Below are 19,648 nucleotides of genomic sequence, written 5' to 3' on the forward strand. Positions count from 1 at the left end.
ACGTATAGATAACGGTGTTCTTCTCCTTTTTACATATATCTGTCCTGAAACCATTTCCATAGTGGTACTCCAATTCATGTTTAAACATAGGACTCAGTTTCCTAGCTCACTTTTGCACTAAGTCAGACCTTTTACGCCCACATACCAAGGGTGATTGACAGGGAGCAGGTACCTGGACCCACCCATTCATACTCACCTGAATTGGATCACTTACTTACCACAGGTATAAAAGGAGCTTCCGGAGGCTTGCCAGGCTGGTCCTGATGAAGCTCCGTTTTGCGAAGTGTACACTGACCTAAATCAGTGTGTTTGACTCCCCTCTTCCCCTCCCCATTGACATTGTGAAAATTTATTGTGTGTTCTGGCTGCCTAACGGTAGGGCTCACGTACGCCAGTTTTCACTGGGATCGTAAGCCTACCTGGAGCAGCGGTGCTAGGCGTCTGCACCGCCGCCTCCCTAATCACAGAGCCACAGTGAGACAGTCGGCGCTATCGTGTACACGCCGCTGCCTACTGAAGCTCTGTGCGCCTATCTGGGATCAGACGGGAGACAGACGGCGGTGACACATACACGCCGCCTGTCTATATATAGTCCCGTGCCGTTCCCCCGCTGCTTGTCAGCTCATTCTTCGGCTCATCTCCCGGCAGCAGTGAGAATCTTGGCTCAGAAGTGGCAGTTCTGGCCAGGTTCCACCAGCCGGGTAAATGCTCAGCCCCATATATGTTTCAGCAAGGGTGACCATACATTTGTGATTGTATTTATACTCATAGGGTGTACTTTGGTATATATTCCCCCCTGGCAGGATCAGGGAGGGCTAGTCACACCACGTCCCCAGTTACCCTGCTCCGGGGAAATTAGCAGCACCATTAGAGCGGAGCCCACATGATACTATGAGCCAGCAGTGAACAAGCCTATTGAAACACACTAACAGTGGCTGACAGACACTTGAAACCATTGTGTTTTGCACACACATTTTTGTGAAGTGTCCCATTGTGTCTGCCAGCAGTGCCATAGGAGCACGTATATACATTTACAAGGGGCCATTTGGGGAATTGGGTCCACACTGTGTAAGGATAAAAATTTATCCTTTTTTATTGCACCGTCCGTGTCTTATGTTTGTCATCTGTCTGTCAATATTTCGCACCCTTGTTTTTTATGAATATGAAATAAAAGTTACTTTTTAATAAATTTCTGTATCTTTAGGTGCACCACGTAGAGACATTTCTTTTCTTTCTCTGAATAAAGTCCTACTTCTGTGTCCAGTGGTAGCACACCCTCATACTACTTTAGTATACGAAAAACTCATTATATGAAGTCCTGAGGGTCCTCTAATACCACATGACTGTGTGAAATTCATAAATCCTGTGCGACTGACCTTCCCCCATACCCCCCACCCTGTTTTTCGTAGCTAGCGCATGCAGCTTCGGGCTTTGTGGCTCGCTGCGCTTGCCACACTATATAATATTAACTCCATGCCAATGTGGATAGTGGGGGTATGAAAAGGTTGGAGGACGCGTTCCGCCGCCGCTTTCCACGCTTCATACTGGCGTGGATAGTGGGGGTGGTTTAGGAACACATTCACACCAGCCATATCATACATCTGAGACATTAATGACGACATGTGTTAACAAAGAACTGTAATTTTTACTGAAATATATGAAAAAGAATGATAAAGATAATAATAATGATTCAATAACAATAAAGATAAGAAAGATAAAAGATACTATAATAAATCACGAATAATTTACAATAAAAAGATAATAATTAAAACACCAGTCCTCTTTAGGAAGGAGGGTCAGTGCGAAGAGGGCTCTTTCAAAAGGGTTCTCAGCACCCAATGTTTGCCTCCAAATAAATTCTTGGAGGTACGACTGCAACATGTGGGGTGCCGTACCCCTCTGACGCTTGTTGCGCCACTTGCACGCTCCCCACATGTGCTCAATGTTTTGCGTATGCATACCTGTTGTAGGATCTAAAAAATTTACCTATGGTTCATTTGTGCATGGTAATACCCTGCACCAGGGGCGGATCCAGGATAAAATGACAGGGGGGGCACCATGATAAAAGAAGGTTTAGGTGGGGGAGGGTCGGTGTTAGTAATGCCAGTGTACATGCTAAGAGAGCAGCAGAGAGAGGGTGGGAATGGGATTAAAAATAGGCCCTGGCATTTAAAGTATGCAGGCTCCCCATGGCGACAAAATTGAAGGATGCAGTTGTGCTCGCGCCGAAGGCGCGCTCCGGAAAAGGGGGTGTGGCCACTCAACAAGGGGCATGTCCTTGAGTGTAGTGTACAACACCATATACAACTTCTACATATTATGCAACAAAATACTAGACCCCAGTATACTTGCCCCTACACATGATGCCAAATGGAATGAGCAAAAATTCACATAATGCCACATGGATTGAGCCAAAATACACATAATGCCACACGGAATGAGTCAAAATTCACATAATAACACATGGATTGAGCCAAAATTCACATAATGCCAAATGGATTGAGCCAAAATTCACATAATGCCACATGGATTGTGTCAAAATTCACATAATGCCACACAGATTGAGCCAAATTCAAAAAATGCCACACGGATTGAGCAAAAATTCACATAATGCCACTAGGATTGAGCCAAAATTCACATAATGCCACACGCATTGAGCCAGACTTCACATAATGCCACACGCATTGAGCCAGAATTCACATAATGCCACGCAGATTAAGCCAAAATTCCCAATACGCTTCATAAACAGGGACATTGTCCATCAAAGGCGCGCATTAAACATTTACACCATAATGTCCATTACAGGTTAAATTATGCTACATAAGTGCTGCTTATCTACATGCTCATTGCCAAGGGTTCCATGCTCATTGCCAGAGGTTCCATGTTAGTTGCCATGTGGGATTACATGCTCATTGCCAAGGTAGAATACATGCTCGCGGTAAATGGGGGACAGCCGCTGCCAGGCAGAAGTGATAGCCACTGATAGTGGCAGAGCCTGGCTGTATTCATAGCACTGCAGGTCCCGGCTATTTGAAATAATACCCCTTTCACACCAGAAAATGCATTCCCAGGTTGGCCCCCTTTACACCAGCCTAGTCCCTGCATTTTCTGGTGTGAGGGGGAGAGAAAACCACCCCTCCCCCTCTTTAACCAGTTATCTCATTTAACCGGCTATATCTTCGGAACCAACTGACCCATTTACATGAGACAAGTATCATATTGATTTGAGTGGGCTTTGAATGATTTTGGTCCAGTGAAACTGAAACGTTTGGTTCCAGAGTAATCTGCCATCAAAGAACATGAACAGCCATGAAATTACATTACAAAAATAAAAAAATCGGTTTACATGCAATATCTCTGGAACCGATTGACCGATATGGACCAGCCTGGTATCATATTGAAGGCCCAGCGATTTGGAATTGAATGAAATCAACCACAAGCTTCTGTGATGCCAGAGAGGGAACTGGCAGCCGTCTGAACTAGGTGGGGGTCGGAATTGCCGGGTCCCATATTATCCTATGGGGAAAAAACGTTACAGCTTTGCCAGGCGATATCTTTGGTTTCCGAGGGGCTAGAGACACAGGGCTAGGCTCGTTGGAAAGCCCTGGTCCTCAGCTACAAAATGAAATGACAGGGGGGGCACGTGCCTAGGTGCCCCCCCCTGAATTCGCCACTGCCCTGCACGTTGCAGTTCCTCTGTGGTGTAACCCCTCCAACAGTCACTATAAATAGTGGTGCCTGTCTCGATGTTGTCCACAATCGCCGCCATCAATGTGGCAGCATCTCTCCAAGGCACCATACACAGAAAGCACTGGCCCATCTCACGGCAGATACCACCAAAAACCAACTGCTGTGGGAGCATGCAGCCAACATTATATTTCCTGTGGACAAACATGGATTTGTTGACCTCCACGATCTTCCCAGGCCCGCCAATCTGGCGCTGCGGCTGCGCCAGGAGGTCACACATGCAGGCCTCTCTCATCCATCTGTTATATAAGATGGCAGTCTTTTTCGACATATCCAGCTCGTCCTGGCAAAAATAGATTGAGGTCAGCTCCTGGGCCCAGGCATAAATGAAGCACACAGCACTAGGAACTATGAGCTATGATTGGCAGGTTTGTACAGGTCCAGATGCCTTAAGAAGGCCTCAGGTAATCAAGGCAGCTGTGCACCATCCAGCCTAGCAGGACTAATGAGGTCAGACTTGAGCATAAATTATCCACAGAGGACTGGGCTGAAATGGCTCAGATTCACCAGTGGAGTCCACAAGAGAGTCAATTACCAACATAGACTGAAATTAACCCATGACAGACAAGACAGATAGGAGTCATAAATGACCAGCTCAACTCCAGACTGCAAAAACTCCATCTCTCAAACCCTCAGAGGTGTCCTTGATGATGTTGGGTTATATGTAGGTGAGTTTCTGAATATAGTAGGGGACACCCAGGGCCGGATTTGTGCCTAGGCCCGTGAGGCACGGGCCTCAGGGTGGCACCAATCAAGGGCGGCACAGTGGGCTGCCATTCTTTTAAATAGCAACATGGCAGAGCGGGTGGGAAGCGGGAAGTGACAAGCGGCGCCGTCGCTGACATGATTCATCATATGTCAGCGGCAGTGTCGCTCGTTACCCGCCGCTACCCTCCCGCTCTGCCATGCACACAGTACATTGTTCGCACCCGGGCCGACTGACAGCTGCCAGCGCCAAGGGAGGCTATAAAACAGTACCTGTGTCAGCTGGGCGGGCGGTGTGTCAGTAGAGCAGCCTGGGCGCTTCCCGTGATCTGCCTCCCCGGGATCATAGCAGCTTCTTACTGCTTCTGTCCCAGCCAGGGCCGTACGTAGTCTTCCAGCAGCTGCTGCAGTGTGGCCTGAGCGGCTGCGGCTCCGGTTCCCAGCACGGGCACTGGGATGTATGTAAGGACAGTGGCATCAGAACAGGGGAGGTAAGGGGGCAGCTTAGTTGCAGAAGTGGCACTTGCAGACAGGGACAGCGCAAGCAGCACGGCTGTCCTGTGACTGTCTGTTCATCGGCAGCGTGTCTTCCGATTCCTGGCTCCAGCATGACTCTACTGACAGCCTGTCTCTGTGCCAGCACCAAAGTAAGGGCCTTGCTAAGGCTTACTTTCTTAAAACAAGGATGTTGTACATGTAATGTGTATGTGTATATATGTGTGTGTGTGTGTGTATATATATATATATATATATATATATATCTCTTATATATTTAGCCACATGTGTCAATCATGTGTGTGTGTATTTAACGCTGGGCGGAGTTACACCCCACCCAGCGTTATACACACTAGCTAAATATATATAAGTGTGTGTGTAAGTGTGTGTATAACGCCAAGCCCCTTGCACAGAGCCGCCCACCTCACCCCCGTCACACTGCTGCGCTGCCACACAGCAGGATTTGGCTGTGCGCCGTGCTGTGGCAGGCGCACGCGTATGGAGGGAGCCGCCGGGGGATAGGATAACCGCCCTCCCTTCCGTCCATCCCGATCTCCTTCCCTCCCTTCCGTCTGTCCACTATGTAGCCGCCTGCCCTCCCTCCCTTCTGTCCACTATGTAGCTGTCCACCCTCCCTCCCTTCTGTCCACTATGTAGCCGCCCGCCCTCCCTCCCTTCTGTCCACTATGTATTTGCCTGCCCGCCCTCCCTCCCTTTTGTCCACTATGTAGCTGCCCGCCCTCCCTCCGTTCTGTCCACTATGTCGCTGCCCGCCCTCCCTTCTGTCTGTGCACTATGTAGCCACCCTCCCTCCCTTCCTTCCATCCACTATGTAGCCGCCCTCCCTCCCATCCATACACTATGTGGCCGCCCTCCCTCCCTTTCGTCCGTCCACTATGTAGCCGTCCTCCCTCCATTCTGTCCGTCCACTATGTAGCCGCCCTCCCTCCCTTCCATCCATCCACTATGTAGCCCGCCCTCCCTCCCTTCTGTCCACTATGTAGCCGCCCGCCCTCCCTCCCTTCTGTCCACTATGTAGCCACCCGCCCTCCCTACCTTCTGTCCACTATGTAGCCGCCCGACCTCCATCCCTTCTCTCCACTTTGTAGCCGCCCGCCCTCCCTCCCTTCTGTCCACTATGTAGCTGCCCGCCCTCCCTCCCTTCTGTCCACTATGTAGCTGCCCGCCCTCTCGTCTTTCTGTGCACTATGTAGCCGCCCTCCCTCCCTTCCTTCCATCCACTATGTAGCCGCCCTCCCTCCCTCCCATCCATCCACTATGTGGCTGCTCCCTTCTGTCTGTCCACTATGTAGCCGCCCTCCCTCCCTTCCGTCCGTCCACTATGTAGCCGCCCTCCCTCCCTTCTGTCCACTATGTAGCCGCCCTCCCTCCCTTCCATCCATCCACTATGTAGCCGCCCGCCTTCCCTCCCTTCCACTATGTAGCCGCCCTCCCTCCCAATGTCTAAACCTAACCCTCCCTCACTGTCAACCCTAACCCTCCCTCCCTCATCGTCAACCCTCCCTCCCTCATTGTCAACCCTGACCCTCCCTCAGCGTCTACCCTGCCCATTAAGCATTTACATATTAAGGGGGCGGAGCCCCTTACGACGGTGTGAAGAGCGCCCGTAGGGCGCGATGAATCACCTAGTATGTGTATATATTATATATATATTTATATACATATGTATATATATATATATATATTATAAGGGCACGGTAGTGCCCTTATATTAAGGCTGAATCCAACGAACGGATTTTTCCCATAGGGAACTTTTCGGATGGGGGCATGGTGTTTGAGGGACTGCACCTCAAAAGTGACTGGGCATACTGAACTGAAATTTGGCATGTACGCATAGAATCGTCAACCGGTGCTGCGTGCCAAATTTCAGGTTGAAATATAAAAAAATGACCAATTGGGAGCGATCTAAACTTCCAACTGCCAGTTTTTTCCTGACACTCGCGAAATGACACTTTGTCACCCATGTTAGTCTATGAGGGTTTTTTTGGGAAGGCATAACTCGGGGTAGAGGAACAATTGAGACTTGGGGTTTGTTTTATTAGGTAGATATTGTCCCAGTGGAGTGCCTTTTGGGGTTGAGGATTTTCAGATAGGTACAGTTTTTTTATAATTTAGTGAAACATGCCCCATTATAGAGATAGGAGCTCCAACTTGTTGCGCAGCCGCAGGAGCCATCAGCTGGGGGAGTACACAGAGTGGCTTCACTTGGGTGTACCAAGATGGCCGACTCCTGCTCGCAAACATAAATTATTTTGTGTAAGTGGAATATGCGGTGTTTATGTTATACATGGGAGTGTGGGTGGGGGTAAGGATGGGTGCTGGGTGATCATTAGCCCTGACATGGCTGTAATTATATAGTTTAGTACATCCGTGCTGTGCCAGAGATGACTGTAAGCTGAGTGAGTGACGTCATTAATTTATTCACTGCACTGCCGGGAAGTTCAAAATTTACAGTGCTGCTCTATGTGGAAGCCAGCGGGATGTGTTGCTCTGGCAGAGCTGGCCTTAGCCCATTGGCAGATTGGGCAGTTGCCTAAGCTCTAGGGCATCTGAATGGGCTTAGGGCATCTGGAGAGTACGCTTGCTATGGGACCCGGACACTCAGTGAGGTATCCCCATAGACTCATGTGTGGATCTGTGACTAGGATTGGCAGGCGTACAGAGGCTGGGTATAATTATTACAAGGTGCTAGTGACACCCATCTATGCCCCCACCAACCCCCTGCTGCCGAGGAAAATCAATTGGTGACACCACTCGGTAGCATCATCTCTAATATCCGCACGGGAAAAGCTGAAAGCAGCAGCCTCATCCCTTATTTTTAGAAGTAACTGGACACTCCAGGCACATTACACTAACGGGCACATTTATCAATAAACCGCGATGTTTTTGCGATAATATCGATGAACATCGCATTAACATCGCATTGCGATGTTGTGCTACATCACCTGGATTTATGAAGGGAGGTGGGCAGGGAGAGCAGGTGCGAAAGCGAGCTGTTCCTGCGATATTAGCTCCCTGCAGAGGCGAAGAGAGAACACTCCCCTGGACACTCCCCCTTTCCCCCCAGGCCAATCATTGTTCGTGCAGAAAGGAAGGGGCGTTGCCAGCTACAACACAGGCACTTCCTGTACACTGCAGACCTGCTGGGAGCACAGAGAGAAGCCCCGTGGAACCTGCCTCCCAGTCTTCCTAAACTGTAAGTATTGTAATATGGTGGGTCAGAATGGGGGCTGAGGGCAAGGGGTGCTTGTTTCCCCAAGGGAGGCAGGGAATGGCTGCTCCTGGCTTCTCTTCCGGAGGACAGCTAACCACAGAGGTATTCAGCATGGGGGAGCTTGTATAACTGTGCAGCAAGGCAGCGTCTGCACATGGAGCTGGGGTCAGATATTCTGCGTGCAGTCCAGTGTATGGTGACAGAGTTCAGCAGTGTGTGTGTGTGTGTGTGTGTGTGTGTGTTAGTGTGTCAGTCAGTGTGCCCCTGGTCACCATACAATGTGTGTGTCAGTCAGTCAGTGTGCCCCTGGTCCCCATACAATGTGTGTGTCAGTCAGTGTGCCCCTGGTCCCCATACAATGTGTGTGTGTCAGTCAGTGTGCCCCTGGCCCCCATACAATGTGTGTCAGTCAGTCAGTGTGCCCCTGGCCCCCATACAATGTGTGTGTCAGTCAGTCAGTGTGCCCCTGGTCCCCATACAATGTGTGTGTCAGTCAGTCAGTGTGCCCCTGGTCCCCATACAATGTGTGTGTCAGTCAGTGTGCCCCTGGTCCCCATACAATGTGTGTGTGTCAGTCAGTGTGCCCCTGGCCCCCATACAATGTGTGTGTCAGTCAGTCAGTGTGCCCCTGGCCCCCATCTAATGTGTGTGTCAGTCAGTCAGTGTGCCCCTGGCCCCCATACAATGTGTGTGTCAGTCAGTCAGTGTGCCCCTGGCCCCCATACAATGTGTGTGTCAGTCAGTCAGTGTGCCCCTGGCCCCCATACAATGTGTGTGTCAGTCAGTCAGTGTGCCCCTGGCCCCCATACAATGTGTGTGTCAGTCAGTCAGTGTGCCCCTGGTCCCCATACAATGTGTGTGTCAGTCAGTCAGTCAGTCAGTGTGCCCCTGGTCCCCATACAATGTGTGTGTGTCAGTCAGTCAGTCGGTCAGTGTGCCCCTGGTCCCCATACAATGTGTGTGTGTCAGTCAGTCAGTCGGTCAGTGTGCCCCTGGTCCCCATACAATGTGTGTGTGTCAGTCAGTCGGTCAGTGTGCCCCTGGTCCCCATACAATGTGTGTGTGTCAGTCAGTCAGTCAGTCAGTGTGCCCCTGGTCCCCATACAATGTGTGTGTGTCAGTCAGTCAGTGTGCCCCTGGTCCCCATACAATGTGTGTGTGTCAGTCAGTGTGCCCCTGGTCCCCATACAATGGCCCTTATTCTGTTTCGTGCGGTACGGCCCGCGTGCGGCCGTACCGCCGATGTTTTTACTCTGCACATGCGCAGAGGTCAATCTGCGCATGTGCAGCCCCCTTCGCCGCAGACGTATTTCGTCCGCCGCAAAGGGGGCGTATAGGGGCGTGAGAGGCTTCATGCCCTCATTTCCCTATGTGTACGCCCCGCGTTTCATGGGCGTTCCCATGCAAACGCGGGGCGTATGCATGGTAATGAGGGCATGACGCAACTCATGGGGGCGGAAAGCTGACGTCGCCGGATGTCAGCTTTCAGCCCCCATACAAGCTACCACACGGACGATTGTCCGTGTGGTCTCAGCTTGCGGGAGCTGCCGGGGCGTGCGGACCTGCCTTCGATGGTCGACGACCATCGAATGCAGGGGGCAGCTCCCACCATGGTGGAGGCGTACGCCTCCACCATTTTTATGCGGATCGCCAGCCGTCCGTGTACGGACGGCCGTGGCGATCCGTAGGGTGGGCGGGGATTGGTTTGTGCGGCCGGAGCCCCGTGTGCGGCTCTGGCCGCACCAACCAGAATAAGGGCCAATGTGTGTGTCAGTCAGTCAGTGTGCCCCTGGCCCCCATACAATGTGTGTGTCAGTCAGTCAGTGTGCCCCTGGTCCCCATACAATGTGTGTGTCAGTCAGTCAGTCAGTCAGTGTGCCCCTGGTCCCCATACAATGTGTGTGTGTCAGTCAGTCAGTCAGTCAGTGTGCCCCTGGTCCCCATACAATGTGTGTGTGTCAGTCAGTCAGTCAGTCAGTCAGTCAGTGTGCCCCTGGTCCCCATACAATGTGTGTGTGTCAGTCAGTCAGTGTGCCCCTGGTCCCCATACAATGTGTGTGTGTCAGTCAGTCAGTGTGCCCCTGGTCCCCATACAATGTGTGTGTGTCAGTCAGTCAGTGTGCCCCTGGTCCCCATACAATGTGTGTGTGTCAGTCAGTCAGTGTGCCCCTGGTCCCCATACAATGTGTGTGTGTCAGTCAGTCAGTGTGCCCCTGGTCCCCATACAATGTGTGTGTGTCAGTCAGTGTGCCCCTGGTCCCCATACAATGGCCCTTATTCTGTTTCGTGCGGTACGGCCCGCGTGCGGCCGTACCGCCGATGTTTTTACTCTGCACATGCGCAGAGGTCAATCTGCGCATGTGCAGCCCCCTTCGCCGCAGACGTATTTCGTCCGCCGCAAAGGGGGCGTATAGGGGCGTGAGAGGCTTCATGCCCTCATTTCCCTATGTGTACGCCCCGCGTTTCATGGGCGTTCCCATGCAAACGCGGGGCGTATGCATGGTAATGAGGGCATGACGCAACTCATGGGGGCGGAAAGCTGACGTCGCCGGATGTCAGCTTTCAGCCCCCATACAAGCTACCACACGGACGATTGTCCGTGTGGTCTCAGCTTGCGGGAGCTGCCGGGGCGTGCGGACCTGCCTTCGATGGTCGACGACCATCGAATGCAGGGGGCAGCTCCCACCATGGTGGAGGCGTACGCCTCCACCATTTTTATGCGGATCGCCAGCCGTCCGTGTACGGACGGCCGTGGCGATCCGTAGGGTGGGCGGGGATTGGTTTGTGCGGCCGGAGCCCCGTGTGCGGCTCTGGCCGCACCAACCAGAATAAGGGCCAATGTGTGTGTCAGTCAGTCAGTGTGCCCCTGGCCCCCATACAATGTGTGTGTCAGTCAGTCAGTGTGCCCCTGGTCCCCATACAATGTGTGTGTCAGTCAGTCAGTCAGTCAGTGTGCCCCTGGTCCCCATACAATGTGTGTGTGTCAGTCAGTCAGTCAGTCAGTCAGTGTGCCCCTGGTCCCCATACAATGTGTGTGTGTCAGTCAGTCAGTCAGTCAGTCAGTGTGCCCCTGGTCCCCATACAATGTGTGTGTGTCAGTCAGTCAGTGTGCCCCTGGTCCCCATACAATGTGTGTGTGTCAGTCAGTCAGTGTGCCCCTGGTCCCCATACAATGTGTGTGTGTCAGTCAGTCAGTGTGCCCCTGGTCCCCATACAATGTGTGTGTGTCAGTCAGTCAGTGTGCCCCTGGTCCCCATACAATGTGTGTGTGTCAGTCAGTCAGTGTGCCCCTGGTCCCCATACAATGTGTGTGTGTCAGTCAGTGTGCCCCTGGTCCCCATACAATGTGTGTGTCAGTCAGTGTGCCCCTGGCCCCCATACAATGTGTGTGTCAGTCAGTCAGTGTGCCCCTGGTCCCCATACAATGTGTGTGTCAGTCAGTCAGTCAGTCAGTGTGCCCCTGGTCCCCATACAATGTGTGTGTGTCAGTCAGTCAGTCAGTCAGTGTGCCCCTGGTCCCCATACAATGTGTGTGTGTCAGTCAGTCAGTCAGTCAGTGTGCCCCTGGTCCCCATACAATGTGTGTGTGTCAGTCAGTCAGTGTGCCCCTGGTCCCCATACAATGTGTGTGTGTCAGTCAGTCAGTGTGCCCCTGGTCCCCATACAATGTGTGTGTGTCAGTCAGTCAGTGTGCCCCTGGTCCCCATACAATGTGTGTGTGTCAGTCAGTCATTCAGTGTGCCCCTGGTCCCCATACAATGTGTGTGTGTCAGTCAGTCAGTCAGTGTGCCCCTGGTCCCCATACAATGTGTGTGTTGTCAGTCAGTCAGTCAGTGTGCCCCTGGTCCCCATACAATGTGTGTGTGTCAGTCAGTCAGTGTGCCCCTGGTCCCCATGCAATGTGTGTGTGTCAGTCAGTCAGTGTGCCCCTGGTCCCCATACAATGTGTGTGTGTCAGTCAGTCAGTCAGTGTGCCCCTGGTCCCCATACAATGTGTGTGTGTCAGTCAGTCAGTCAGTGTGCCCCTGGTCCCCATGCAATGTGTGTGTGTCAGTGTGTTGTCGTGTGGGAGGATGTAGCTGCCTCCCTGCACTGCAGCAAAGTATGCCCCAGCCTGGCCGACACCTTGCAGTTTAGCAATTTGCTAGTATTTAGGGGGGTACACTAATGCTGCTTTCAGACCGCAAAACCTGCTTTAGACCAGGTATTTAAAACGTTTTTTAAAACGTGTCAGAGGAAGTTTACCCCCTTTCACACCGCATCTAAATACCTGGTCTAAAGCAGGTTTGCGGTGTGAAAGCGGCATGATCTTCTTTGAAGTTGCCTGGCATTACTCATCACGGTACCCGGCGCACTACTGGACCCAGCCACACTGTATCAGCACGCCTGGCGCTTACCTTGAAGCAGCACTTGGTGCACTACTGATCCCAGCTGTGGGGGGTCCTCCCGCAAAGCTGGTTAATTTATTGGGGGGGGAGAGACAGGACCCGACAGGACAGGACGGAGGAGAGGAGTGCACTTCTATAGAGGGAGAAGGAGCGAGTGCGCGTCAGCTCAGAGCAGCAGTGACAGCGGGACTCCGGTCCCGACATCCTGACCACGCCACTACAATGCTGTCATCGTTTTGTGGGAGGACCCGCGGGCAGCATCTCTCTATCTTCGAGATACCGGCACGGGGTAAGTCGACACGGGGGGGCGCCGACACGCGCGGGGGGGTCGACACGCGGGGGGGCGTCGACACGCGCGGGGGCGTCGACACGCGCGCGGGGGGTGTCGACACGCGCCGGGGGGGGCTCCAGTGCTGTGAATACTTAATGAGCGCTCATTAAGTATTCACTGTGCTGAATTTAGGACCCAGCTCATTGGCTGGGTCCTAAATACCGTTTCTGAGCCGATTTTTGCGCTAAAATACCGGTTCAGAAACGGGTAGGACCCTGCATTTTAACCGGTTAGAAAAAACGGCATTTTCTAACCGGTTAAGTGGGACTGGACCTTTCAGACCGCACACATTACCGTTTTAAAACGGTAAAAAAACGGCAATTTACCGTTTTAAAAGTGCGGTCTGAAAGGGGCATTAGGGGCGCATTTATCATCAATGTGCAATGCCGACGTGGTGCCATCGCATTGTGGTATTGTGAAATACCGCCTAGATGTATAATTTTGAGGGTGCAGGGACAGCCCATCCCTGCGAAGCCCTGACCCAGAAGCCGGGGGGGGGGGGGGGGGGGGTCTGCGCATGCGCGATTATGCGCTGACCCCCTGTGACCGCACTGCCCCTCTCGGCAGTGCAATCCCGCAGCCATAGGCTACAATGGGCTATCGCCATCTCAGAATGGCGATGGCCCAGGAATGCGAAGCCAGGCTGCCCGATGTTGATACATCAGGCAGCATCGCATCCCCCATAGAAACCTATGGGGGATGTGGCCGGCGGCGTTGCAGGGCTGTCCCCCTTTATTACATTGAGGGGATACATAATATTTGACCCCCGAAAATGGGTGTTTTAGGGGATTTAGGGCCGCATTTATCAAGCAATATTTGCGGTTAAATCCCCGGAAACATCCGTTTTCGGGGGTTCACCGCAAATATTTAGTATCCCTGCTGCGATCCTCCCTGCAGCGCCGCTGGCCGCATCCCCCATAGGTTTCTAAGGGGGATGCGAAGCTGCCCGATGTATCAACATCAGGCAGCCTGGCATCACACCCCTGGGCTATCGCCATTGTAATATGGCGATAGCCCTTTGTAGCCTATGGCTACACTTCGCACTGCCTCTCTCTCCCTCTGACATGGGGGCCCATTTATAAAGGATCTGACCGAAATATCATCGCGTAGGATCACATTGTAAAATGCACCAGGATGTATCATGCAGGAGCCTGTCCCTGTGATGTGCTGAGCTTCACCTGCTGGGTGAAAAATTCAATTGATATGAGCGCAAATGTGATCCTGTGCAATCATTTTTCTGCCATATTGCATTGAATATGTGATCATAGATAAATGGGGCCCTTAATGCCAAACTTCAAATTAATACTTATTTTTCTTACTGCACGTAACCTGTATCTTTAAATAAACACTATGCTGTTACTTTTTTTTTTGTCTTCTAATTCTAGCAGTGGGGAGGAAGATAGTCAGCAGGATCACGCAAGCACAAGCCACAAATCCCAGTGTGATGAAAGTGTGCAAAAAAGAAAAGAGCACTGCGGTTCTCTGAAGAGGAAAATGAAGTACTTGTTGATTGAACTATTTATTACTGTTTTTTATGGTGTTTTATTTTAAAGTAAAACCATTTATATTTAATTTTGAATTGTTTTGCATTTTATTCAGCCAGCGCTGGCACACTTTATATTTTAGTTTACGAACTGTCCAGGTAAAAACTCCTTCACTCACAAATTCCAATCAGGATTCTGAATAAATTGGTTTCACTGACATTACGCCGAATGAGGATATATACACACCTCTATCCAGGGCTATTTTTCAGCAGGCTCCAGCAGGAACTGAGGCCCTTATTCTAGTTCACTCTTTCTGACAAAATATTTCTTAGATGGACAAAACCATGTGCACTGCAGGTGAGGCAGGTGTTACTTGTGCAGAGATAATTAGATTTGGGTGGGGTTTTACACCTGCCTCACCTGCAGTGCACATGGTTTTGTCCATCTAAGAAATATTTTGTCAGAAAGAGTGAACTAGAATAAGGGCCTCAGTTCCTGCTGGAGCCTGCTGAAAAATAGCCCTGCCTCTATCTATCTTTAAAAGTATAATACTATAATTACATCTCTTACTTATTACTAATACCCCTCTTACACCACCGCAAAATTTATTTATTTTTTCCTTGTGGTCTCGGGTCAGCGGCGGTGTAAAACGGGTTAACCCGTGTCTCTTTTACCCAGGTTCTGACCAGGGCAGGACTTGTGTAGCGGGCAGTGAAAAAAGGGTATGCATCCGATCTGGCTCTACCGAGAGCTACCGACTTCTCGTGAGATTTCCCCTGTACTTGACTCCCTGGACAGCCGCCGGGCGGGCCACACAGACCGGTGACTCTTAACCTGCGGCAGCCGCCGGAGCGTGGGGCGGCTGCCGCAGGGCAATTTGTAAGTGTATTTTTTTTATAGATGGCCCCTGAGGCATTTTCCCCCAATACAATACAAATTAGGACGCTGCAGGAGAGGGAAATAAATATTTTCTTCTGCAGCAGCCAGTTCTGCAGATGCTCTGGGCCTATTTGGAGTATGGTCCTGGAGCTGCAGCTCCATCAGGCTCATTGGTAATCCGGCCCTGCTTGATGTGTCCTGCCGCATGATTCTGAAAAGCAGATGCCTGAGCGGGTCGGGCTGGTTGATGGCCATCCCTACTCACTTCTCCACAACACAACAAATAAACAACATGAACATTTATATATGTAATAGTTAAAACATGGTTGTCAAATCTACAGGAATGGCCGAAAATCAGGTACCCCCCCCGGGAAGTTGGGCAAATCTCCCGCTGCCCCCCCCCCCCCCTTCAGCCCCTGCCCCTTAGCACCCCAAATGGCGGCTTAGTCCCTATCTGCTACTACTTCCGGTTTGAGGTATAATGTGTAATTGGCATTACGGTGTGTGGCATAATATGTAATGGGCAGTACCTTGGCATAATGGGCACACCTTTTTCCATGCTAGGGCACACCCCTTGCAATTAGGCTCCACCTATTGTTGATTTGGTGCTGCCCACGTGAGGCCACTTCCAGATATTTTCCAGGGCCACTTTTAGTCCCCAATCCGCCCCTGCCCGCAGCCTAGCTAACTATACACCCCCCTGTAGCGCATCCCTAACTATACACCCCCCACCACCCCTGCAGCCTAACTAACTATACACCCTGCACCCCCACAGCCTAACTAACTATTCACCCCCCTGCAGCTTTACTATAATCTCCGCACCCCTGCAGCCTAACTATACACCCCCCATCCCCACGTCCTAACTAAATATACATCCCCACCCCCACAGCCTAACTATACACCCCCCTGTAGCCCAACCCTAACTCTACACCCCCCTGCAGCCTAACTATAATCCCGCACCCCCACAGCCTAACTATACACCCCCACCCCCACAGCCTAACTATTTATACAGCCCCCACAGCCTAACTATAAAGTGCCCCCATGTGTACGCTGTCATCCCCTCACTGTGCCCCCCCATTTGTGTACGCTGTGCCCGCCCATGTGTACGCTGTCCCTCCCCAGTGCCCCCCCGTGTGTACGCTGTCCCTCCCCAGTGCCCCCCCGTGTGTACGCTGTGCCCCCCCGTGTGTACGCTGTGCCCCCCCGTGTGTACGCTGTGCCCCCCCGTGTGTACGCTGTCCCTCCCCAGTGCCCCCCCGTGTGTACGCTGTGCCCCCCCCGTGTGTACGCTGTGCCCCCCCCGTGTGTACGCTGTGCCCCCCGTGTGTACGCTGTGCCCCCCCCGTGTGTACGCTGTGCCCCCCCCCGTGTGTACGCTGTGCCCCCCCCCCGTGTGTACGCTGTGCCCCCCCCGTGTGTACGCTGTGCCCCCCCCCCGTGTGTACGCTGTGCCCCCCCCCCGTGTGTACGCTGTGCCCCCCCCCGTGTGTACGCTGTGCCCCCCCCCCGTGTGTACGCTGTGCCCCCCCCCCGTGTGTACGCTGTGCCCCCCCCCCGTGTGTACGCTGTGCCCCCCCCCCGTGTGTACGCTGTGCCCCCCCCCCGTGTGTACGCTGTGCCCCCCCCCCGTGTGTACGCTGTGCCCCCCCCGTGTGTACGCTGTGCCCCCCCCCGTGTGTACGCTGTGCCCCCCCCGTGTGTACGCTGTGCCCCCCCCGTGTGTACGCTGTGCCCCCCCCGTGTGTACGCTGTGCCCCCCCCGTGTGTACGCTGTGCCCCCCCCGTGTGTACGCTGTGCCCCCCAGTGTGTACGCTGTGCCCCCCCGTGTGTACGCTGCCCCCCAGTGCCCCCCCCCCGTGTGTACGCTGTGCCCCCCCCGTGTGTACGCTGTGCCCCCCCCCGTGTGTACGCTGTGCCCCCCCCCGTGTGTACGCTGTGCCCCCCCCCCCGTGTGTACGCTGTGCCCCCCCCCCGTGTGTACGCTGTGCCCCCCCCCCGTGTGTACGCTGTGCCCCCCCCCCGTGTGTACGCTGTGCCCCCCCCCCGTGTGTACGCTGTGCCCCCCCCCCGTGTGTACGCTGTGCCCCCCGTGTGTACGCTGTGCCCCCCCGTGTGTACGCATTATTATTATTGTAATAATTATTATTATTATTATATTTCCTACACCCAGACTCTGTGCATACCCTTTCCCCCGTCACTGTCCCTGTATGTACCCTACCCCCCAGTGCCCGCCGTGTGTATGCTGTCCCCCCCCAGTGCCCGCCGTTTGTTTGCTGCCCCCCGTGTGTACTCTCCCCCCTGTACTGCAGCTGCACCCAGGTAAATCCGTTCCCCCACTGTCCCTGTGTGTACCCTGTCCGCCACCCCACTATCCCTGTATGTACCCTGTCCCCCACCCCACTATCCCTGTGTGTGCCCTGTCCCCCCCAGTGCCCATGTGTACGCTGTCCCCTCCCCAGTGTCCCCGCGTGTACGCTGTCCCCTCCCCAGTGTCCCCCGCGTGTACGCTGTCCCCTCCCCAGTGTCCCCCGCGTGTACGCTGTCCCCTCCCCAGTGTCCCCCGCGTGTACGCTGTCCCCTCCCCAGTGTCCCCCGCGTGTACGCTGTCCCCTCCCCAGTGTCCCCCGCGTGTACGCTGTCCCCCTCCCAGTGTCCCCCGCGTGTACGCTGTCCCCTCCCCAGTGTCCCCCGCGTGTACGCTGTCCCCTCCCCAGTGTCCCCCGCGTGTACGCTGTCCCCTCCCCAGTGTCCCCCGCGTGTACGCTGTCCCCTCCCCAGTGTCCCCCGCGTGTACGCTGTCCCCTCCCCAGTGTCCCCCGCGTGTACGCTGTCCCCTCCCCAGTGTCCCCCGCGTGTACGCTGTCCCCTCCCCAGTGTCCCCCGCGTGTACGCTGTCCCCTCCCCAGTGTCCCCCGCGTGTACGCTGTCCCCTCCCCAGTGTCCCCCGCGTGTACGCTGTCCCCTCCCCAGTGTCCCCCGCGTGTACGCTGTCCCCTCCCCAGTGTCCCCCGCGTGTACGCTGTCCCCTCCCCAGTGTCCCCCGCGTGTACGCTGTCCCCTCCCCAGTGTCCCCCGCGTGTACGCTGTCCCCTCCCCAGTGTCCCCCGCGTGTACGCTGTCCCCTCCCCAGTGTCCCCCGCGTGTACGCTGTCCCCTCCCCAGTGTCCCCCGCGTGTACGCTGTCCCCTCCCCAGTGTCCCCCGCGTGTACGCTGTCCCCTCCCCAGTGTCCCCCGCGTGTACGCTGTCCCCTCCCCAGTGTCCCCCGCGTGTACGCTGTCCCCTCCCCAGTGTCCCCCGCGTGTACGCTGTCCCCTCCCCAGTGTTCAGTGTCCCCCGCGTGTACGCTGTCCCCTCCCCAGTGTCCCCCGCGTGTACGCTGTCCCCTCCCCAGTGTCCCCCGCGTGTACGCTGTCCCCTCCCCAGTGTCCCCCGCGTGTACGCCAGTGTCCCCCGCGTGTACGCTGTCCCCTCCCCAGTGTCCCCCGCGTGTACGCTGTCCCCTCCCCAGTGTCCCCCGCGTGTACGCTGTCCCCTCCCCAGTGTCCCCCGCGTGTACGCTGTCCCCTCCCCAGTGTCCCCCGCGTGTACGCTGTCCCCTCCCCAGTGTCCCCCGCGTGTACGCTGTCCCCTCCCCAGTGTCCCCCGCGTGTACGCTGTCCCCTCCCCAGTGTCCCCCGCGTGTACGCTGTCCCCTCCCCAGTGTCCCCCGCGTGTACGCTGTCCCCTCCCCAGTGTCCCCCGCGTGTACGCTGTCCCCTCCCCAGTGTCCCCCGCGTGTACGCTGTCCCCTCCCCAGTGTCCCCCGCGTGTACGCTGTCCCCTCCCCAGTGTCCCCCGCGTGTACGCTGTCCCCTCCCCAGTGTCCCCCGCGTGTACGCTGTCCCCTCCCCAGTGTCCCCCGCGTGTACGCTGTCCCCTCCCCAGTGTCCCCCGCGTGTACGCTGTCCCCTCCCCAGTGTCCCCCGCGTGTACGCTGTCCCCTCCCCAGTGTCCCCCGCGTGTACGCTGTCCCCTCCCCAGTGTCCCCCGCGTGTACGCTGTCCCCTCCCCAGTGTCCCCCGCGTGTACGCTGTCCCCTCCCCAGTGTCCCCCGCGTGTACGCTGTCCCCTCCCCAGTGTCCCCCGCGTGTACGCTGTCCCCTCCCCAGTGTCCCCCGCGTGTACGCTGTCCCCTCCCCAGTGTCCCCCGCGTGTACGCTGTCCCCTCCCCAGTGTCCCCCGCGTGTACGCTGTCCCCTCCCCAGTGTCCCCCGCGTGTACGCTGTCCCCTCCCCAGTGTCCCCCGCGTGTACGCTGTCCCCTCCCCAGTGTCCCCCGCGTGTACGCTGTCCCCTCCCCAGTGTCCCCCGCGTGTACGCTGTCCCCTCCCCAGTGTCCCCCG

General features: G+C 54.7%; 1 long non-coding RNA gene across 2 annotated transcripts; it reads left to right on the forward strand.

Annotated features, from left to right (window-relative positions):
• The first annotated feature begins 7,465 nt into the window (after positions 1 to 7,465).
• LOC146058920 (uncharacterized) lies at positions 7,466 to 15,202 on the forward strand. Of its 2 annotated transcripts, XR_014470040.1 has the most exons (3): positions 7,681 to 8,164; positions 14,287 to 14,400; positions 15,064 to 15,202. It is a non-coding gene; the product is annotated as an uncharacterized LOC146058920 (long non-coding RNA). The 2 variants fall into 2 exon arrangements; XR_014470039.1 differs by lacking the exon at positions 15,064 to 15,202 and having other exon boundaries at positions 7,466 to 8,164; positions 14,287 to 14,473.
• The last annotated feature ends 4,446 nt before the right edge of the window (positions 15,203 to 19,648 follow it).

Source organism: Crinia signifera, chromosome 2 (genome assembly GCF_055691185.1).
Source record: "Crinia signifera chromosome 2, ASM5569118v1, whole genome shotgun sequence".
Classification (NCBI taxonomy): Eukaryota; Metazoa; Chordata; class Amphibia; order Anura; family Myobatrachidae; genus Crinia; species Crinia signifera.